General features: G+C 61.0%; 1 protein-coding gene across 13 annotated transcripts in view; it reads left to right on the top strand.

The window, feature by feature from the left end:
* Positions 1–22553, top strand: part of RBFOX1 (RNA binding fox-1 homolog 1) — a 1316266-nt gene that overhangs the window by 233321 nt on the left and 1060392 nt on the right. Inside the window, exon 1 of one of the 13 annotated variants that reach the window (XM_055136052.1) lies at positions 3048–3052. The exons of 11 other annotated variants lie outside the window; for them this stretch is intronic. The gene's annotated coding sequence lies outside the window, so the exon portion shown is untranslated. Of the gene's footprint in view, positions 1–3047; positions 3053–22553 lie in introns of those variants that run through there. One more of the 13 variants, XM_055136056.1, reaches the window with a different exon arrangement.

Genomic DNA, 22553 nt, shown 5'->3' with positions numbered 1-22553 from the left:
AGCACCAACAGGTGACGTCTCGTTACACTGCAGGAGGGCGAGGCGTCCGGTGGAGGCCGGCCTCCGTGCCTCCGTGCCCGCAGCCTCGTCCTCGGAGGCAGCCCCCGAGCGCGGGCCCCAAAGGCCAGAAAGTGAGTGTCCCCGCTGGGGTCGCCACCTTTGGGCCACCAGCCCGGCCCACGTGTCTGCCTTCTAGGGGGGACACTGGCACTTCCTGTCCGGACCCCCGGCTCCGCCCCCACGGTTTATACCCCAGGCGTTGGCTTTCACGTCTTTGCTCCTTTCTGGCTGTTTTTGGCCCCCCAGGCCCCCTTGAACTGTGTCTGGGAAGTTTGGACCTAGGAAGGCGTCTTTGTCCTCTGTGGCTGAGCGGTGACCCGGCTCCACTTCCCAGGGGCTGGGCACGGTGGCCCTGCTCCTAGCCACCCACCGTGCTCAAGACGAGCCCCGTCTCTCCCAGGAAAGAGCCCCTGACCCAGCCGGGGGCCCCGGAGCGCCCTGAGACTCACTTCTCTCAGGACGAGGCCGGGATGCCGGCAAGGCTGCGGTTAGCCGTGCCCGAGTGACTCAGCGAGAGAGACCGCTTCCTCAGCCAGGCCGATGGCGGTGACGTCGGTGGCCCCATAGGTGACTCAAGTAAAGCGGGCGGAGAGGAGAGAGATAGTCACGGTCCCCTGATTCACCTCTGCCACCCGGGACAGGCCGGGAGCCTGGGACCGGGGAAGTCTGGGATGACGCCCTCCCCGGCAGCTCTGTGAGGGGCCGGCAGCCACGCCTGATGCCCACTGACCTTCCCGGCATGGCAGCTGACCCCCAGCACCCGATGGCTTGGCTGGAGGGAGGGTTTGCTCTTTGCAGGAAAGGAGAGTCAGCCCAGGCCACGCCCAGGCCTTCCCGGTCCTGTCTTCCCACAGAAAAGAATTTCAGAAGGAGCTGAGCAGTGAAGCAAAAAAGCAGATTTTATTTGGAGAATTTTTGATAAAGGGGGAGAGAGACACCCAGAGAGGGGGGGGAGAGAGAGGGAGAGAGAGAGGGAGAGGGAGAGGGAGAGGAGAAGGGAGGGAGAGCGGGAGAAGGGGGGGAGAGAGGAAGATAGAGAGGAAGAGAGAGAGGAAGGGGAGAGAGACGGAGGGAGAGGGGAGAGGGAGAGGGAGAGGGAGAGGAGAGGGGAGGGAGAGAGGGGGAAAGGGGGGAGAGAGGAAGATAGAGAGGAAGAGAGAGAGGAAGGGGAGAGAGACGGAGAGGGGAGAGAGAGAGGGAGAGGAAGAGAGGAAGGGAGGGAGAGAGGGAGAGAGAGGGAGGCAGGGAGAGAGAAAGGAGAGGGGAGAGAGAGGTAGAGAGAGAAGGGGAGAGAAGGGGAGGGAGAGAGGAAGGGAGGGAGAGAGGGAGAAAGGGAGAGGGAAGAGAGAGGGAGAGAGGGAGAGATAGAGAGGACCAGAAAGAGGAGAGAGAGAGGAAGAGAGACGGAGGGAGGGAGAGAGAGAGAGGAGAGGGAGGAAGGAGGAGGAGAGTGGAGGGACCATCTCCAGAGACTGAGAGAGCCTTGCGTGGCCTCTAAGTTGGGCTTTATATGGAGATGCTCAGGGTTGCCTGGGTCTGGCATTTTCTGCCAGAGGTGAGGGCTGTGCCCCCCAGCTGGGGGCACTCACAGCTTACTCACAGCTCCCTGCACCTCTCCACAAACTCGTGGGTCTCTGAGATGAGCCCCAGCATGCCTTGTGGGGTGGGCCATATGCCCCATGCCATTCCAGTAGAGTCACCTTCAGGTCTAGTGCGACTTGTTCAGATAAATCAACACAGAACAGCCGGCTCTGGAGAGGCAAACCCAGGGAAACTTTTGGTCATAAATTGTACGGCACAATTTTGACTTTTTATTAGACCCTGGGATTCCAGTCTGTTCATTCTTTTCACTATAGTTCTCCAGCGGAGTTTGCGGCCAGGGGAATAAACGCCTATGGAACCCATTATCTAACTATAAATATGCAGTTGCACATCCTGATAAAAGCTAATCTGTCATATGTTCAATAATATGGAATATAGAAGTTAGATGTGTGACTTATATAAAACAGAATTTCTCTACATGATCCATGTGAATATATCAGTAGATACAATGTATATATTTCTATACCATCAGTGGATACAATGCCTACATTTCTATGCTATCAGCAGATACAATGTATATATTTCTAAGCCATCATTGGATACAATGCATACATTTCCATATTGCCAGTAGATACAACGTATATATCTCTATACTATCATGAGATACAATGTATGCATTTCTGTACTGCCAATAGATATAATGTATATACTTCTAGGCTACCAATAGATACAATGTATCTATTTCTACACTGTGATGGGTAAGGTTATATATTTAGATATACTGCACTCACTCAGCTAGACTGCAGTGCTTCTAGAAGCTGTGGGCATTTGGATTTTCAGTTCCCCTTCTCTCTGTCTATACAGGCCCGCATCCCTTCCAAAGGCCTTGATGTCCACCCTTTCCCTTTAATGTCCAGAGTCCAGTCAGACGCGAAGTCCAGCTTGAGGACCGGCTGGTTCTGTCTGCTGCTGTCTCATTGGTCCCCCGTGTCGTCTCAGTCTCGGGGACCGTCCAGGCGCGGCCTGTGGAGCGGGCACAGTTGATGTCCTTGGTCTTCGGCTTTGTCCTGCGGGGCTGCTCCGTGTCCTGGGGTCCTGGGGAGGCTGCCCCGGAACCTTCCAGGCTCCTCGCCCCTCTGCAGGGCGGCTCCTCCCCCACCGAAGCACGGCAGCCCCGCCCTGCACGCGCACAGCTGCCGCCCATACGGGCACGTGCCCTCGTGGGTCTCTGCACGGGCCGGGGCCAGGCCGTGCTCTGCCCACTTCCCCTCGCCTCCCCCCGGCCACACTGGGAAGACTAACAGGCGGGGCTGGGGGCTGAAGCCTTCCTCGCATGCACCCTCCCACCCCGGGGCCCGTGAGCAGAGAGGGACGCTGTGGGCAGCTCCCAGGGGCCGCGCCAGAGTGAGCGACCTGGACCAGAAACGCAGGTAAGAGACCCGGGGATCCGGGCGCTGTGGCGTCCGCCCGTCTGAAGCGATGCTCCTCTGTGTCCAGGGCAGCGACTGACCACACAGGCACGGGAGGAGAGCGTGGAGGCCGGGCGGCCTCTAAGCAGCAAGTGAATGGGTGTGTCGGTGGCCGGGACTGCGGGGTCCCCCTCTCTCTCATGGCCAGCGTCTGAGGCTTTGTGGCAGCTGCGGAACCCGAACTCGCCTCTCCCCGTGTCGTGGGCACTGGAGCGACAGGTGGGAGGCCCTGGGTGGCATCTGGGGGCCGCTCGCTCACTGTCTGTGGGAGTTGTTACTGTGTCATTACTATGTTGTTCCTGATGCTGGTGGGCATCGTCCCGAGGGGGTGCTGGGCTCCGAGGGCGCGGGGGGGTCTCACCCGCACACGTCTCTCGTCTCTCTCTGTGCCCAGGGACACGTGCGGTCACTGCAGCTCAGCCCCGGCCCTGGGCTTCCTCCTCCCGATGATGAGGTGGCGTGGGGGTCTGGGAAGGACTGGGGGGGGCGGTGCCGCCGCCCCCGCCCCCTGGAGCAGAGCGTCCCCGCCGGCCCCCCACTCAAATGGACCCGGCCTGAGTCAAGGCCTTGCGGGACCGCGCCAGGGCTGAAGGGCAGGGAATGGACACGCCGCTTTACAGCCACCGGCCGGGACACGGGGCAGCCCCGGGTTCTCGCAGTCCAGCGGGGCGAGAGGCACCTGCTCGGGAGGGCGAGCCGAGGGCCCGTGGGACCCTGACCAGGGGCCCACCCCGAAGGGAGTGGACAAGTCCACGGAGGCTGCCCCGAGGCCGGGAGCCTCTTGCTGGACGCAGGCGCCCCGGGGTGTGGACGGCACCAACCCAGTCACGGCTGTCTGCGATGCCCCTGGCAGTCCGGGGGCAGCTGCTCCTCCCGGGGTCCCCAGCCCTGGGCGCGGACTCTGCACGGGGAGCGGCAGAACCGGGCGGGGGGCAGGGGGCTTCTTGGCAGCGGGCTCGCTCCGGAGTGGAGATTCAGTTTTTTTCCACCACAAAGGGCAAGAGAAAGACCAAGCATTTAGGGAAACGGAGGCTTTAGGGTCTGGGTTTGGGGTCCCCGCCAGGCCCATGCGAGGTGGTCAGCGGGACAGGACAGGCCGTCAGGAGCCTCCATTGGGGTGCAGCGAGAAGGACAAAGCTACGCCCCAAGAACGGCCAATGGAGCAGCGGGGGAGGGGCTCTCCCTGCAGCCCCCGCCCGAGAAGGGCCTTTACCCCGCGTCCCTCTGGCCCAGACGGCTGCTCCCAGGACAGGCTGAATGCCAGGGGGTGGCGGGGGTTGGTTCTGGGGGCAAAGCCTGCCCCCATTCCTGCTCCCCCATGAGGGGCCCTGGCCGGCCTCGCCCGTGTGAGTGTGGGTCTGAGCCGCAGCCTGGGGCTGTGGGTGGGTCTCTCTGGGACCTTCCCCAGCCCCTGGGTGCTCAGGGCCAAGGGGAGGCTGAGGCCTCTCCCTGCCCTTCAGGGACCCGCCTCTGCTGCTCCCTGCTGCTCTGTTGCTCTGGGAAGGGCACCGGGCTTCCCGCTGAGGGTGATGCTTAAAATAGCCCGGGAGGGACCGAGCCTGGCCCTGGGGGGGCTGGGCCCACGCAGGAAACTGGCTCTCGTGGCAGGATGGAGCTGGCCGGGGAGAGAGGGCGAGGGCCAACCTCTCCCTTCCCCTCGCACCCCCGCCCTGCAGGTCAGCCCCACGTCCTTGTGCCCAGGGAGGGGCGTGTGCAGAGAAACACACGCGCCCGTCCCAGCGGGTCCCCACTGCAGTGGGGCACGTGGCGATCCCTCAGCTGGGCCCTAGGACTCGGAGACAGTGCTCACCCATGCGCAGCAGCCGTGGGACTTGAAGCAGGCGGCACGGAGTTGTGCTGAGTAGGCAGAGGTGCTCCCGGGAGCGCGGGGCAGAGGGATGGTCGCCGTACTGTGCTCGTGGTGCCTCGGCGCCCTCCTCCCAGCCGTCCCAGCAGCCCTGGGACCCGGGCTCGGCTCTCACCGCCCCTTCCCCGCTTCACAAGTAGGAAGGCGACGTTCCAGAGAAGGACAGAGAAGGAATGGTCGTGCCCACGTGTCCGGGTGGCACCTGCCGGGAGCTTGGTTGTTGTTTTATTTTTTTGTCTCGTTGGGCTGCAGCCACAAGTCCTGAAGGTCACGGGCGGTCAGGGCAAGTGGGGTCAGACGTGGCCCCAGGCGACCCCTAGTGTCCTCTGGGCTTCTGCCTCGATGGGACCCGAGGTGTGGCCTTGGGCTCCGCTCACTCAGCTGCCCGGGGAGGTCCTTGCAGTGGGGATTTCCGTCGCCCTGTGTGTGAACACCCAAGGGGGGTCACGTGCCACCATCCAGGAAAAGGGGGTGATGGAGACTGTGTGTGTGCGGGTGCGTGCCGGGCTTAGTCCCCTCCTGGGTCACCCCAGCACCTGGTAGACGGGCTGGTCAGCGGGCAGCTGTCAGATTCCCCTGGGCCGTGCGCCCGTGGCCACTTCCAGGCGTGCCGGGGAGGCGAGCGGGGCAGGAAGAGACAAGGCGTCCCCTTTCCTTCCGGCTTCGTGACTTTGCTGGAGAAAGTCTTCCTGGCGTTCTGGCAGGACCAAGGGGGGCGCCCCGAGCTGGGTACCAAGCGGGAAGGGGGGAGGGGGTGTGGAGGAGGTGGGGCCCAGGGTCTGCCTTTCTGGCACTCACTCGAGATGACGGTCGGGTGTGTGAGGGTTGGCGTGTCTCCCAGCTGGCCCCGGGCCCCGCTGCTGCCCCCCCCCCCCCCCCCGCAGGCTCAGGGAAACGCCCTTCTGGAGAGTTCCACACGCCCAGGGCAGCTGGCGTTCTCTCAGGAGTTCCCGCCACTGGGGGCTAGTGAGCGGGTGGTCGGAATCTCGCCTGTGCCTGTGTGTGGGGAGGGGGCCGGGCTCGTGTCCGACGCAGCATCATCCACAGCGTCGCCCACGTTTGCGGCCTCTTGGATCTACGCCCAGACTCGACAGCTTGGGACCATCGGCCTTGCTTTGCGTTTGCCTGAGGTCTGGGTGCTCCGTGCCACTGACCGTCCTTCCGAAACACGGTCGTTTAAATAGCTCCAACCAGTCAGCCACATGCATGTGGCACTGGGTGTTTGGGTTGTTCCCTATAGAAAGGGTGCGCACATGTGTGCATGTGTGTGCAGATGTGTGTGCATGTGTATATCTGTGTGTACACATGTGCATGTGTGTGCATACGTGTACTTGTATGTGTACATGTGCTTGTTCACGTGCACATGTGCATGTGCACGCATGTGTACGTGTATACTTGTATATGCACATGTGTTTATGTGTGTGCACGTGTGTGCACAGCTCTGGACCAACCACAGCAGCTTGTTCTGGTGGATCAGGGAGGAGGAGGCAGTGTGACCACTTTATCGCCCCCACAGGCAGGCAGAAGCTGCTCCCTGGTTCACTCTCGCGGAAGGGCTGCCTCCTCATTAACGGTGTGTGTTTGTGTTCTTCATCGCCAGCCGCTCGCATCAGATGGATCATCTCTGTTTTCTTAGGAACATCCCTCAAACTGCCGAACAATGGGAACATGTTGTCAATAAGGGCATTTTCCACAGATGCCTTTTTGTCACGCAAATGTGATTAGCTAGAGCACATGATTAATCCTGTCCTCTGATGTGGTTTCATAATCTTCATTTGCCTATTATTAGGAGAAACTCTAGATGAGTCTTTCCAGTGATAAACAAACAGGCAAATTAGTCACTCGCTTTCCTCACTGCCATTCAGCCGTCTCCGCACCCACACCTTCATGCACGCGTCCCTCCGTCCGTCCATCTATCGTTCCTCTGTTCTTCCATCCACCCAGCCATCCGTCTGTCCATCCATCTGTCCACCAGTCCCTCCGTCCACATATCCATTCATCGATACATATGCCCCCAGTGGTCACTAACCCCAGCGAGTGCTGAGTCCGCCAAGCCCTGGGTTACATGCTGGGGTCGAGGGGAGGAACTAGCTTTGGTGCCCCTGGGGGAGCCCAGTGCCTCATGGTCAAGGCACATGCCAGAGCATCCTCTTGCCCTGATACTCGGTTCATTTTTGTTGAATAACTACTGGTACTCTAGTATTTTGTTGCTTTGTATTTTTTTGCTGATACTGGTTCCTAGTCATCCATTTGCTCTTCAGTCTTTCTACCTAGTCCATAGTTTTTCTCTCTGTCTTCCAGTCCACCCCTCCACCCGCTCTCCCACTCGCCAGCCGATCCATCCCCCCACCTACAGGCTCATTCATATATCCACCCACCCGCCCGTCCACCCACCCACCCACCCACTAGCCCATCCATCCACCCACCCACCAGCCCATCCACCCACCCACCCACCCACCCATCCACTAGCCCATCCATTCACCTACCCACCAGACCATCCATCCATCCACCCACCCACCCACCAGCCCATCCATCCATCCAACCAACCGTCCATCCATCCATCCATCCATCCATCCATCCATCCATCCATCCATCCATCCATCCATCCACTCACACACCCGCCCATATATCCACCCACCCACCCACCCACCCACCCACCAGCCTGTCCATTCTTTTCCTTAAGACATTCTTCGAGTACTCTGGCCACCTCATCTCCCTGTTTTTTCTGTTTCCTGCCTCAGCCTGAAGTCCTGAGTGGAACCCGAGCTTGCCCTTAGGGCGCGGGCACGTGATTACCAGGATGTCTAGGGCTGGAGAGGCAGGACAGAGGGGAAGACACGGGCCTTTCACAGAGCCCGCCGGGGGCCGTCCCTGGCACTGCAGAGGGTCCCCTGACCCCTGTCCCCTGTCGGGAGCGACTCCTGAGTGCAGAGCCAGGAGGAAGTCCTGGGCACTGCTGGGCATGACCCCGCCCCCTAAACAAAGCAAAGCAAAAAAAAAATAATAAAGATGATAATTAGAAAAGTGACCAATATTCATTGCTTTTTCACACGTGCCTGACATGTTTGGAAGGTTTTGCCCTTCCTCGAGTACTCCATGTGCTTGGGGGCTGGAGTCGCTCGAGGGATGACCATCTTGGAGCTGGCCGAGCTGCTCCAGAGAGGGTGAAAGTCAAGAGTGCATGTCCATGCGGGGCTGACCCCCGGGCCAGAGGCGCCCAGTGCTCTGCAAGTTTCACGGAGCTTGGAGCCGACCCAGGCTGAAGTGAGAGAGTCTCATGGACCCAGAACGACCTCCCCCTGCCCCCGAGTGGACATTCTCACGCCCCTCAGCCGACACCTCAAGGTGGCACCAGGACGCAGGTCACCTTCTGTGTTCCCACTTTGTCAGGGCGCTGGTTGGTCACTTCTGAAGAGGTCCTGGCTGTGACAGCTGGAACGAGTGTTGCATGGACACCCCTCTGTCCTCGGGGTTAGAGCAGAGGGGGCCTGGGGAGAGAGCGGCAGCACAGGGGTGCGTCTTGCACGTGGCCATCCCGGTCCCAGCCCCCGTGGCCGAGCTCCCACACCGACCACAGCTACAGCCCCTCACCTTGGCCCACCGGCGGGCCCCGGAGCCCCCGAGCACTGTTCAGGAGTCCCTTCCCCCAACCAGATGAACAGCGTGTGGCCTGTGGGTAAATAGTAGGAATTTGTTTGTTTAATAACACGCGCTCATGCATAAAGTAGGGGTCTGGAGGGGAGAATGGGCAGTTTCCGAGTTTGGGGGGCGGGGAGAGGGAGGGCTGAGATGCAGTCTTGCTCTGAGCAGAGAAAAGGCCTCTGCCTGTTGTGTAGGGTCACTGTTACTGGTGCCCGCTCGAGCAAACCGGTGAACGACAGGACGGCCGTGTGACAGTGTGTTGTGCAGTGAAATGCACTTGGGAAGGGAAAATGGCTCCGAACCGAAGGGCCGGGGGCTGCGGAGCCCCTGGAGTCCTGGGGGAGGGGCGTGGCCTCTGGCTCGAGCCTCGGCCTGGCCCAGCTTTTGCAAATGACACAACCATGCCCTCCCCCTTGAAGGGGGTTTTAATTCGGTTTCTGAGTTGGCCACCCTGCAGACCACTCCCCAGAGTCCCCGCCCAGGGCCTGGAGGGCGGGCCCCGGGCCTCAGATGGATGTAGAGAGAGCTCGAGACCGACCTCGCTGGCTCGGACCCCAGCTCCATCCCAGTGCCCGGGCTGAGTCTGTCAGCCCCGAGGGCGCCTGCCGCGTGCGAGTGGGACCCGGTGCTCCTCTGCCGCGGCTGCTTGTCCCTCCTCACCCCGGGACACGCAGGGCAGGTTTGGAACGAGCTCCCCGGACCGCCCGCCTCCTGTCCCCCCGAGGGTGTGTCCTGGGCACAGGGCGACACCCGGGCACGGAGAGACGGTTTCCGTGTGAAGGCCGGGGGCTGGGGATGAGTCAGGCTGCGTCACTCACCCACTGGGACGCCACGGGGGCGGCCCAGGCCAGGGTCCCGCAGGAGCGTGGGAGGAATCCCTTCAGGACAACGAAGAGAAAGGCGGCCTTGCACGCGGGCGGCCAGAGCCCCGGCCCAGTGACGCGGCTCGGAGCTTCCGCCCCCGGTTCCGGGGCCCCGGTGCTCCCGTCGGCCGGAGCGTCTGCAGCTCAGTCATCCGGAAGCAAAGGGCAATGATGACAGCATCGGGTGGGTCAAGGAGCGACACGCCAGGGCATCCGTGGACAGGAGACAAGAGCCTCTCATCTGCACGCCCTCCCCCACGCACCACCGACCACAGTCAGCCCTCTGCCCACCCGCCACGCTCCGTCCACTCCCCACACAGCTACTCGCCCACACACCCATGTCCATCCATCACCCACCCACAACCACCCACCCGTGCATCATCCACCCCCACTCCTCCATTCCCTCTTTCCACCCACCCACCCATAACCATCCATCAACCACCCACCCACCCACCCATCCGTGCACCCATCCATCCCCCCACCCCCTATACTGAGCCATCCATCCACCCACCCATCCACTCACCCAGACCCGTCCGTCACCCATTCATCCACCCACACACCCATCCATCCGTATATCCACCCACCCACTCACACACCCACTCCCCCATACATCATTCAACCTCCCACCATTCAACCATTCCCTCAAGCCACCCACCCACCCATATACATCCATCTCCCACCCACCCACCCACCCATCCACCCACCCATCCATCCATCCATCCATCCATCCATCCATCCATCCATCCATCCATCCATACATCCACCCACCCATACCCATCAATCTCCCATCCGCCTCCCATCCGCCCACTCACCCATATCCGTTCATCTCCCATCCGTCCATCCATCTACCCCCCACCCATCCACCATTCTTCCTCCGTCCCGCCACCATGCATCCCTCCCTCCCCCTCTCTCCCCCCTCTCCTCATATCCGATCTCTCTCTCCGGGCCATCACTGAAGGTTAATGACTAAAATCAAATTCAATGAGGTTTCAACTCCAGTCAATTTGAATTCCTTTCCAAACACTGAACGTGAATTTGAAAGTAAACACGCCAGTAAGTGCTATCAGGTGGCTCATCCTTCGAGGCTGACCGGTGTGTCCAGGCCGAGTGGCTGGGACGGACGCCCCCGCCCGTGGGACTCAGTCGCTGCCCCTTGCCGTACCCGAGCCTGCTGGCCTTGCTGGGCTGCCCTGATCCCTGGCTGTCCACAGTGCTGAGTCTTCCGCCCGCCCCTGCCCTCTCCCTCCTGGGCCCGTCACACCCAGAGGCAGCACGGGGTGGGCGCAGCTCTGCCCGAGGGCTCCTCCGAGACGGTCCTCTGACGTGCCCCGCGGCTCTCCCCCAGGCTGTTGAGGGGAGTAGAGGGGGCTGTTGAGGGAGCAGAGCGAGGCCTGCTCTGTGCCCGGGTCCCCTCCAGCCCTGCCCGTGAAGGGTGCCCGTCTCCTGGCCTTGGGTCCCGGGGAGCCCAGACACACCAGCCATGGGGGCATTGCCAAGGAGCCCCGGGCCGCCCCTCGGGGGCCGCAGTGGCCACCATCGTGTGTCACACGCCTCGGCTCTGCGTTGCCATACCAACTGGACACGCTGGGTCACGGTGAACGACCTTGTTGCTTTCGTGCGATGCTCAGGGATAGTTCCGGGCCCCGTTATCTGAGTGGAGGGAGAGGCCCGAGAGGGTCTCTGTTCCGCGTCTCGTCCCAGAGGGGCAGAAACCCTCCTCCCTGTGGGGAGGGAGGAAGTCCCCCCGCCCCCGGGGCCAGGCGCCCTAGGGCACCCCACACAGGAGCGGAGGGCGGAGCGGGGGCCGCCCCTGGCACTGGGGGCTCGAAGCCCCCCACCCGCTGATGATCGGAGAGGGGCCACAGCGGGAGCCGTTTCTCTGCACGTCTGTGCGGTGATGCCTGAGGGGCTCCCCGCCCAGCCCCCCGCTAGGGGCGTCTCCCCACTGGCAGCTCAGCCGTGAGTGTGGCGCCCGGAGTGTGCGCGCGTCTCTCTTGGGATGCCCGTGTCAGGGGGAGAGTGTGTGTGTGAGTATCTCAGGTGCGTGTTAGTGTGTGACTATTGTTGGTGTGTGAGTAGGTGTGTCTGCATCTGTGAGAGTGTGTGGCTGTGTGTTAGTGTGAGAGTGTGTGTGTATGACTGTCTCAGTGTGACACGGAGTCTGTGTGAGTGTGTGTGACTGTGTTGGTGTGAGTGAGTCTGTGTGTGTGACAGTGTTAGTGTGAGTGTGTGTATGTGTGACTATTAGCGTGAAGTGAATCTGTGTGTATGACTGTGTGTTAGTGTGACAGTGAGTCTGAGTGTGTGACAGTGTGTTACTGTGAGGGTGTGTATGTATGACTATTAGTGTGAAGTGAGTGAATGTGTGTGACAGTGTGTCAGTGTAAGTGTGTGATTATTAGTGTGAAGTGAGTGTGTTGAGTGTGTGACTGTTGGTGTGAGAGTGAGTCTGTGAGTGTGTGTGACTGTGTTAGTGTGGGAGTGAGTCTGTGCCTGTATGACTGTGTTAGTGTGAAGTGTGTGTGTGTGTGTGTGTGTGTGTGACTGTATTGGTATGAGAGTGATTATGTGTGTGTGCCTGTGTTGGTGTGAGAGTCTATGTGAGTGTATGAGTGTGTGACTGTGTTGGTGTGAGAGTGAATCTGTGAGTGTGTGTGTGTCTGTTGGTGTGAGTGAGTCTGTGTGTGTGAGTGTGTGACTGTGTTGGTGTGAGAGTGAGTCTGTGTGTGTGAGTGTGTGACTGTGTTAGTGTGAGAGTAAGTCTGTGTGTGTGACTGTGTTGGTGTGAGAGTGAGTCTGTGTGTGTGACTGTGTTGGTGTGAGAGTGAGTCTGTGAGTGTGTGTGAGTGTGTGACTGTGTTGGTGTGAGAGTGAGTCTGTGTGTGTGGCTGTGTTGGTGTGTGAGTGTGTGTGAGTGTGTGTCGGGGCCCTGTGTTGTTGCCTCTCCCTGCCCTTCCTGCCGATGCTCTCCGCCCGCTCACTTTGCCTCATTAGTCTGGCGCCCGGGAGGCCGGGGCCACAGATGGACGGGCCGAGGGGAGGTGAGTGGCCCGGGTCAGGGCGCGGGTTCCCGGAATGAACCAGAATAGAAGCACGACGCCCCCCGCCCCGCCTGCCACCCCCTGACCTGTGCCCACACCCGCTCTCCAGCACTGGCCTCCCCAGCCCGCCCTCCGGAGCGGGTTCAAGGTCACCGCGGCACCCCTGGGGGTTGCGTGGCCGCGGCCCGGGAGAGACCTGATCGGGGCTGGCTCGTTAGAGAAACGGGCGTCCAGACGGGCGGAGGGTGCGGGGACACACCGGCCCCCACCCCGAGATGGCTTCCGCCCCAGCGGCTGCCCGCCACGCCCCTGGGGAAGGGCGCGGGTCTCAGGGATGGGGGGAGGCCTCCAGAATTTCGGGAGCAGCTGCTGACGGGGGCGCCGGGTGCGGGCTTGGCGACGGCCCTCGCGGTACTGGACTGGAGGGGGGGCTCTGTGGGCGGGTTCCTGGGCTGCCCCCGCCGGGAACGTGTTTCCATCAGTTGAGGATCTGCTGGGTGGGACGGGTCCAGCGGGACGTGCTCGAGACCCACACGGAAGGGAGCCCCAGCGCCAGCCCCCGTAGGGGACTAGGGGCCCACCCTCAGCCCGAGGGGAGACTGGGTCTTTACTGGAATCCGGATGATTCCGTCACGTGGGGGGTCTGGGAAGGCTCCACACCCTCTGGGGGGGGCACAGTCTGCTCCTCTCTGGGTCGGACGCCAGGAGGAGAGTGACCCGGGCTCTGCCCCTCACACTGCTCACGTCTTTGGGACTCTCGGCGGGACCACCACAGCCTGTTTAAGGTTGGCTCCCTGAACCCAACCCCCCCAAAGACCTCCGCAAATAAGTTGATTTTGAAGCCACTTCCGGAGGTGCTCGGAGGTTACTCCTGGTTCAGTGCTCAAGGGACCATGTGGTACTAGGGGCAGAGTCGGGGCCTCCCACCTCCGGAGCCGGGAGCTCTGCCTGACTCAGCACCCCGAGTGTCCAGCCAGGTGCGAGAGGGAGAGGGAGAGGGAGAGACGGCCACCGAGGCGGGAGGGCAGGCGGGGACATGGGACGGGAGTCGGAACACGTGTGAGCTTTGCAGCCGAGTCTCTCAGGATGGCTCAGGTGCGATGAAGAAGCTGCTCTCCTGCCGGGCGGGTGCTTGCCTGCCTCGCCTTCCCCCCGGGGTCTCACCTCTGGCCTCTCTCCCGTAGCAGGGGATGCCCGGGGACCCTCGGGACCCCCCCCAGCTTTGGCCCCTCACAGCGCTGCCACTTCCTCTGGGGGCCCCTCGGCCGCTCATGTGGACGTTCCCAGGACTCTCCCGTGCCGCGGGCTCCCGGCCGCCCTCCCTTTAATATCTGCCCTCCCTTTAATATCTGAGCCGGCTTACTCCATGAGCCAAGCTGCCCGCGGCGGAAAGCACCTATTGATCATCCGTGGATCGATATGTGATATTTATATTTCTCGGGCTCTCCGCGCCCCGCCTCCGGCTGGGCTGTGGGTCGCCGTGGGATTGCTGCGTGTGGGTTCCGAGTCCCTGGGTCTCCCCTGCGGACCGATTCCGTCTCCCCCCACCCCAGAATCCTCTCTCATCGCTCCAGGGGCTACCGGGGAATGTTTCCTGGCCCACGAGGCAGCACACCGTTAGGCAGTGATCTATTTGTTGTGGAAGAAAAAGATTCTTTCTTCCATTGTCGTCCAGGCCCCAATTTCCCTGGTGTTCATTTGCCTTCCCTATTTTCGAGTGCACTTAAAAATACATTTGCGGTCACGATTGCCTGGGTAAGTTATAAATCCTAGATATTAGAATTTTTATGCTTTAGAAATAATAAATGAGGGCCTACCAATTAAAGATAAAAAATTGCTTGGCTGGGGATAGCAGAATATTTTATCAGCATTATTAAAATTTAAGGGCAGCTGAAATACCACAAGAATCTTTGTTCAACATTTTAGTTTAAAAAGTTGGCTTGGGGATACATTACATTCTTTTCTTCAATTTTACATCAAACAGGATATTATATAAATATATAAAAAAAATTAAAAGGGAAGAGAGCGAGAGAGCAGAGCCTTGTTGAACCGAGTCAAATCCAGAGCTTGTGCCGGCGATGGCTGGCGATGGCTGCGGCCCCCCTCGCCCCCGGCAAACCGCGTGTTACCGTGTGTACTGTGGTGTTGTAGATCCTTCTGGCCGTGTTAAGTTCTCAGAGCCGTGCTCCTCTCCCGGGCGGAGTGGATGGCCTCCCAGAGACACGGGGGGCTCACCTGCCCGCGTGCCCTCATGCCCGCGGTGGGCCCGTGTCGGCGCCCCGGCGGACTCCTTGCTCGGCATTTGCCGGCCCGTGTCTTCATTCTCTCCCGTCCGTCCTCTCCTTTGTGCTCAGGGCTGACCCCTGGGCCTTGGCTGCTCCCAGGCACTGGGCCTGCCCCCCGCCGGGCTGGCCGAGCCCTTGCAGCCAACCCCAGCCCTCGGGGATTTGGGGAGAGCAGGGAGGAAGGCCCACCCCCCACGGGAGAGGAGATGGCTTGGGCAGAAGGAGGCCCTCTCGGGAGAGGCGGGATTCCACAGCCCGCAGGGGCACGGGGCAGAGGGCAGAGGGCACGGGGCAGAGGGCATACACTTGCAAACACAGTGCACATGCTTGTGTTGTGTGCATACATGTACACACATGCATTGCACGCACGCACAAGCACACGATGAGTTGTGCAGACACACATGTCCAGGCAGAGCATTATGGTACTCAGACATGTATGGACACACGCAGGCACGTGTGCATGGCTTGCATACACGGGCATGAACACATACGAGCACACAGGCACGCAGGCACATGCACACACATGCCCACGCGCATATTTCAAAGGCAGCTGTCCGGGGCCGAGGGAAGAGCCGGGGGAGCTGGACGTCACCCTGGGCGTGTGGGGGTGCGGCGTCCGTCACGGCCACCACAGGCTCCGCCCACCCGTGTCCCCAGGGGCTAAGCTCAGAGCAGCCCCCAGGCACCCCCGGGTGGGACCCCGCCAAAGAAATCGAGTGAAAAAAAGGGAGTTTTCCACCTGCTGGGGCATCCGGAAAGGACCCGCGGACAGAAAGCGCCTCTTGGCCCCTCGCGGCTGCCCCCACACTCGGGCTCACGCTGCCCAGGGACGGCGCCAGGCCGGCTGCTGTGCCCTGCGGGGCCCGGCCCGGCCGCAGCTCCTTCTCTTAGTGATGGCTGCGGAGGCTGGGGACGAGGTGCTAAGTCAGCACCCTGGGCTGGCCGGCTCGGCCCTCGAGAAGGGGACGTAACCGGAGCTTCGCGGTGAGAAGCAGAATGTGATCCGGCTCCTCGGGTTACGGCAGGGCCGGGCCGGGTCACCTTCAGCGCAGGTCCAGGGGATGGAGTCGACACCCTGACACGTGGGGGTGGGACGTCCACGCACAGCAGGTGGCTCCAGGGACGCGCGTGGCCGTGGAGGTGCAGCGCGGGGAGGGGGATGGGGAGGATGACGTCGCCAGAGCCCCCGAAACGCCACCAGCCACACTCGTGACCCTTGCCCGTCTCTCCAGGAGGCAGGGCTGAGGCTTGCCTGGTGCCCACTGGCACCACAGACGAGTGAGGCGTCAGACCGGCCTCGGGCTGCCTGCGGAACAAGCGCGACTTTCCTGTCCCCTGGACTATTAGTCCTAAGGAGTGAGTGCTCACGGCCCCCCGCTGACCCCGGGGTCATGATGTTCCACGGAACAGCCAGACGCAGGACGCGCGGAGTGGACGGCCCTCCGAACGCCACCCCCTCACCGCGTCCGGTGCGGGGGGGGGCAGAGCATGCGGCGGGGTGCCGGCATGGGGAGAGGCTCTTCAGGACAGTCCGTCTGGGAGGGGGCAGCTCCGGGGGGCAGAGCGAGGGGTCCCCATCGCGCGTGGCCCAGGGCCACAGTGAGTGAAAGGTGGACACGGTGACGCACACACATTCCCGCCCCGATTCTTCACCTCCGTAAAGCAGACAGGAGAGAAGGTAAACCAGGGTTGGTGTTGATCAGGTCACGTGACCAAGCGTGAGCCGCCAGTGACACATGCCCAAAGGCTCCAACCACGTCTGGGGCCGCAGGAGGCCTGGCCAGTGTGTGGACAGGGTGATGCTCTCTCCCTCTCTCCCTCCCTCCCTCCCTTCCTCCCTCCCTCCCTCTCTCCCTCTTTCCCTCCCTCTCTCTTCCTCCCTCTCTCCCTCCCTCTCTCTCTCTCTCTCTTCCCTCTCTCCCTCTCTCCCTCTCTCCCTCCCTCCCTCCCTTTCTCCCTCTTTCCTTCTATCTCCCTCCCTCTCTCTCTTCCTCCCTCCCCTTTTTCCCTCCCTCTCTCCCTCTATCTCCCTCCCTCCCTACCTCTCTCCCTCCCTCTCTCTCCCTATTACTCCCACCCTCTCCCTCTCTCTCTCTCCCTCTCTCCCTCCTTCTCTCTCTCTCCCTCTCTCCCTGTCTCTCTCTCTCTCCCCTTTCTCCCTCTCTCTTTCTCCCCCCGCCCCCGTCTCTCCCAGCTGGGAGAAAGCGCTCACTTCTAGTGCTCTCTCACTGGCCATGAACCCGCCAAGGCCATCCACTTTGGCTGCATCCCACGGTTTGGATGTTGTCGTGACTGTCATTGTTTTCGGATGAGAAACAGTGGAAGCAGGACTCTGGTTTCTCCTAAGACCCGGCTCCCGGCTTCGGGTCCCCGTTCCTGAAGCCTCTCCAAGGCCCTGGGCTGTCGGGGTCCCGCTGTCGGGTCTGTCTCCGGGAAAGGGCACGTCCCCTGTCCCCCTGTCTCTGAGCTCCAGTGCCCAGGGAGGCCTGGCGCTGCTGTCAGTGAGGCGAGGCTGCCCGCAGGCCCCTTGCACGTGCAGTTATTTTAAAAGGAAGCCTCTCCCCCATCCCCTGAGCCCCCAGAGCCTGTCCCTGTGGATGCAGCTGGATCTTGAGTTCGAAACGCCCCAGTTTACTCCCTACAGCCAGCCTGGGCCTGTGCCGGCATCTCCCAGGCGCCCTCTCTCCACGGCCCTGTCCCCTCCCCTGGGACCCCCGGGACCCTCCGTAAACCCCTGCACAGCACCTGGGTGGAGTTGTGGACCCCTTATATCCACACAGAGACCCTCCCTGCAGCAGGGGAGCTGGAGACGGGATTGGGGGGGTCACGGGGACGGGCCCTGGGCGTGGGTCCTCCTGCCGGAGCGAGCAGAGGCTCCCCGAGCACAGTCGCCTGAGTCCAGGGAAGTAGCAGGGCCTCCTCCCGGCACCTCAGGGTGGACGTCCAGCGCCCGAGCCAGAGGGAGGCCCCTGACCCTGGAGCTGTGTCCCGGAGCAGAGCTGACCCAGGGAGACCCCCTCGGGCTGCGAGCTGACCCCCAGAGCAGCCGGGCTGGGGGCAGGGAGTGTGGCATTCACCAGGGGCTTTGGGGCCCCCCGAGGTGGGAAAGCAGCGGGGGGGGGATGGGGGGCTGCGCCTGGCTCGTGGGCAGAATGAGGCCCCCGGAAGCCACATCACCCGCCCCACCCTGGGCGTTCCCAGGGCTCCACACTGAGCATGCCCGGGAGTCCTCCCGGCCTGACATCACCCACCCCCGGGGTCACACAGGCGGGTGCCCAACGCACCGCTGACCGCCCGTGGGTGCTAGGCGCCAGCGGGGGGACACTGGCACTGGCCTGAGCGGCAGGGGGGCCGTCGCAGGCTCCGTCCTCGCTGCGGTGTCTGCACGGCCCCTTGGCTGGGGCTAGCGGGCGACTTCCCGCCCTGCAGCGTCGGGCGCCGTTACAGACCGTCCCCCTGGCACCAGGGGGCAGAGACCGCGTGCGTGCGGGACTGTGCCCCCGCTGCCGGGAAAAACGACTTCTGGTTAAATACCTTTCAGCATTAAAGAGGTGAAGCTGTGAGGAACGGGAGGAAACGCCTCCGGAATAATCGCTTCTCAGCAGCCGAGTTTCATTGTCTTATAAACAACTTTGACTTCGTCCCCCTTGGTCCTGCCTGTGACAAATGACAAAGGGACTCTGCGCGTCAGTGAGCAGCCAGGCTTCCAACGTGGTGTTTGCCGGCGGTTCCCCGTTTCTACCCCCGCCAGGAAATGAAATCCGAAGGATTGAAGGGCCCGGTGGAAAGGCAGGGGGGAGTGGAGGAGGGCGGCTTTACCCAGCACTGGAGGCTTCCGGGTGATTTTGGGGGGTGCTCAGGTGCTCACAGGTTGGAGATAGGTGACCCCGGGCCTGTGGGGGCGTCCCCACTGCTCCCCCTTGCCCACCCTCTGATGCAGGGGGGAGGGGCGGGGGGACGAATTTTCTGGACACCATCAGTGACCCATGTACGGGCTATTTCTCTGAGCCCCAGTTGCCTGATGCACGGATTGGGACCAGCCCGTCTGGGGAGGAGCAAAAGGCCAGCAAGGAGACTGTCCCCAGGGTCCCCGCCTCACAAGTGACAGGGCTTTGCTCCACATCATCCTCCCTGTGCCCTGCAGGTCTGAGCCCAAGTCACCTCTCCTCTGTGTTGGCTCAGGCTCGAAGGCAGCGTGCAGGGCCCGGGCCCAGGCTCTGCTCGTGCAGACCCACGTCAGGCCTTGGTGCCACCCAGGCCCCCAAGAGTGATCCCCGTGGTGGATGGGGGGGGTGTAGCCCCGGGCGTGGCCCTAGGGCACCCCTCCCCAGGGGCTCCCTGACCTTGGGGTCTGGGTAGCAGCTCACCTGTGGTCCCCACCTTAAACCATTGGTCCAGTCGTCTAGGGCCCCCAATGAATCGACAAAGACATTCGGGGGTTTTGAATAGCCCAGGCCCCCCCCCCCACTCACCGGAGTCTATAAAACTGCAGTTGTGCAGGAAACCCACCTACATGCCTACCAGGGGCTATTTCCGGGGTCTCCCGGGGACCCGCCCCGGGTGAGGGGCAGAGACAGAGCCGGGACCCGGTGGAGGGAGATGGTGACCTCAGGGGGCTCTCCTTGGCGGGGGAGACGGAGCAGGAAGGAGCAGCCCTCGGGGAGGGGACGGGCAGGGCCGAGGCCCGCGGTGGGGACACAGGCCTGGGAGGCTCTTGCTGAGGGGATGTGGCTGCCCCCACCGGGGAAGGACGGTCTGGGGGCTGCCAGCCGGACAGGAGACGGCCTGGGCTGGGGCAAGGTCAAGGTCACCTCACGGCAGCTCGGAGGCAGAGATGGAGCCGGAGGGGCGGCCCAGAGCTCCCGCGCGGCTGGGGCGTTTCTCTCTCTCCCTTCCCGAGGTCTTCCCCGCCCCCCGTGGGTGCCACGCGGACCCCCGGCTCACGGCCCTGCACTCCTGTGCCCCAGCCCGGGCAGCCAAGCAGGGCCGCACCTGCAGGCCGGAGGGGCATGTCCATCGCTTAGAATCCGGACGAGAGCGTGAAGTTGACCTTGCCGAGACGGGTGGCGGGCCCGGCCGCTAAAGAAGATTCATGGGCACCTTTGCAAACGCCTCCACTGCCGGCCGGCCTGAAACACCCGCACGCCGGTTTATGGCTTTGTTGACCTCCGGGGCGCGGCAGCCCGGGCCCGAGAAAGGTCAGGCATTAAATAAACGCCCGGCACTCGGCGGGGCGGGGGCGTGTGTGTGTGGGGGGATGTGACACGAGTGACATACTCTCCGCTCGCTTGCTGCCCCCTTGGCCTACGGCCAGCGTGACTTTCCGCCTGATGTTCCTTGGTGGAAACAAAGGAACCGTTTCCCCCCCCTCGGTGGTCACCGTGGAGAAGCACGCGCTGATCCCGGTGCCGAGGGGGCTGGGTGTGCACGGGCACCCCCAGAGTCCAGAAGCTCTGGCTCCTGGTGCATCAGGGGACCCATCACCAGCACCCAGCATGGCAGCCGAGGGCCCGTGGGGCGTGGGACAAGCAGGAACGTGGCTGATTGGCCGCGGCATCTGGTGCCACGTAAGAGAGAGCGCCGGAGAAGGTTCCGAGCCTCCGTTCACTCCCGCCCTCTCCTCCACACACAAGCGGCGCAGTCGCCGACGCAAGGCACTGCAGGGATGGCGTCACCGCGGCCTTTTTACCTCCGCTCCGTGGGTGCTCCACGGGCCACAGGGTGAGCTCTGCGACTTGCTTTCCGCTTTGACTGCAGCACCCCAAAAAGCTCCCTCGTCCGCCTCGGGCTGCAAAAGGACCCCTCAGGCTTCTCCTCAGGCTGAAAAACAACCTAAAACTGGACAAAGATCTACCAGGCACTTGCTTTTTTAAGAAGAACACAGAGAATTCCAGAGACAGAGGCCTTCCTTGCAATGGAACCAAAGATTTGGGAACAAAAACAAAACAAAAAACACCTCTGCACCCCCTCACAGCGGAGGGGCTGGAGATGAGCCTGGTCACTCGGGGGCGGGGGGGGGGGGAGGCTGCGTGACATCTCAGCACAGGGGGACACGGAGGGACCGAGTGAAGTGGGAGAGGGAGGACGCATGTCACGTGACCGCTTTCTCGCCTGCAGGACACAGCTGCGAAACCCACGTGCCATGCAAGGCAAAAGCGGTTTCTTTGTCTTTAAGAAGCGATTATCATCTTTCCTAACAGCTGCGTAGTACTCCATTGTGTAGATGTACCAAAGTTTCTCTGACCAGTCATCTGTGCTCAGGTACTCAGGTGTTTTCCAGATTCTGGCTATTGTAAACAGTGCTGCAATGAACATGTACGTGCAGAAGTCATGAAATTTGCATATAGGTGGATCATCATGGAAAGTATCATGTGAAATGAGTCAGACATAGAAAGGCTGCACTCATTTGTGGAATGTAAAGTAACAGAATGGGAGACTGACACCCAAGAAGAGCAGAGATAAGTACCAGGAGGATTACTCCACAGCTTAGAAGCCGGCCTCGCATGCTGGGGGAAAAGACAGCTCAGATAGAGAAGGGACCACCAAGTAAAGGGCGCTAGGAGGGCCCGCTCGGGATGGGAGCTGAAAGGAGACTATAGACCGAACATGACGGCCACTCAAGATCTCTAATGCAAACCACAACACCCAAAAGGAGAGAGAGAGAGCAAAAGGGAATGCCCTGTCACAGAGGTGGGGTGGGGGTGGGGGGAGGGATGCTGGGACCATTGGCGGTGGAAAATGGGCACTGGTGGAGGGATGAACAGTCGACCATTGTATGACTGAAATGCAAGCACGAAAGTTTGTAAATCCGTAATTGCACCTCACGGTGATTCACTAATAAATTTTTCTTTTAAGTGATTATCAGTGTTGTCGCTGGGGTTGACTCAGTCAGGCACCCCAAGACAGAGTCTGGAGTTGGGGGAACAACGAGGCTTATTTGCACGGGTCAGGGGGGGTGGGTGTTTGAAGCCAAAGGAGATGCCTGAAGCTGTTTCCTGCCATCAGGAGTTCCAAGAGCACTTATATAAGAGCATTTCCCAAGAGCACTTATAGAGAGCATTTTCCAGGCCTATCTATCACGAGAAGGGAAGTACCACAGGACGCAGGCCTCACGACTTGGCATCAGAAGCAGCTGGGTGAGGGGCTGGCCAGGAAGTCAAGAGTTGCCCTGAAACCTGGGGGTCTTGTGGTCATTACAAACAGAAACTGAAAGATTCCACGAGGACCAGCAAGCTCACAGATTCAAAGGGTATTAAGTGAAATTGGCAGAATTAATGACATATCATATTGGAATGAAGGGGGGGTAAAGGTGCAGTCCCTAAAGGCACTGAGGGGATCGTGAAGCCGTCCCCGAGAACAGTGGGGCAGAGCCAGGCTGATTTCTCTCAGAGATGATGGGGGCTGGGGGCTGCGGCATGATGGAATCAGAATACTTAAGGCATGTGTGTGTGTGTGTGTGTGTGTGTGTGTGTGTGTGTGTGTGTGTGTGTGTGTGTGTGTTGGGGAGAGTACAAGTGTTTATGCTCATCAAAAAAATGAAAAAACCCTTTGAACCCTAGGATGAGATAAAGACAGTTTCAGATTAGAGGAGAAATTTGTCCACCATAGAACCGTAAATGTACCACGAGAAGTTGGGAGAGGGAAGCCAAGTGGGAGGAATTGGACCCAGAAGAAAACACTAATTTTACGAAGTAGAAGTAGTTGAGGTGGTAAACACCTGGATAAACAAATAAATAAATGTGGTCACTCATATAGAACCCTCAGTTTGAAAGAAAACAGTTTAA

This window comes from Sorex araneus, chromosome 4 (assembly GCF_027595985.1).
Source record: "Sorex araneus isolate mSorAra2 chromosome 4, mSorAra2.pri, whole genome shotgun sequence".
NCBI lineage: Eukaryota > Metazoa > Chordata > Mammalia > Eulipotyphla > Soricidae > Sorex > Sorex araneus.
This window is presented reverse-complemented; position numbering and strand designations above follow the sequence as displayed.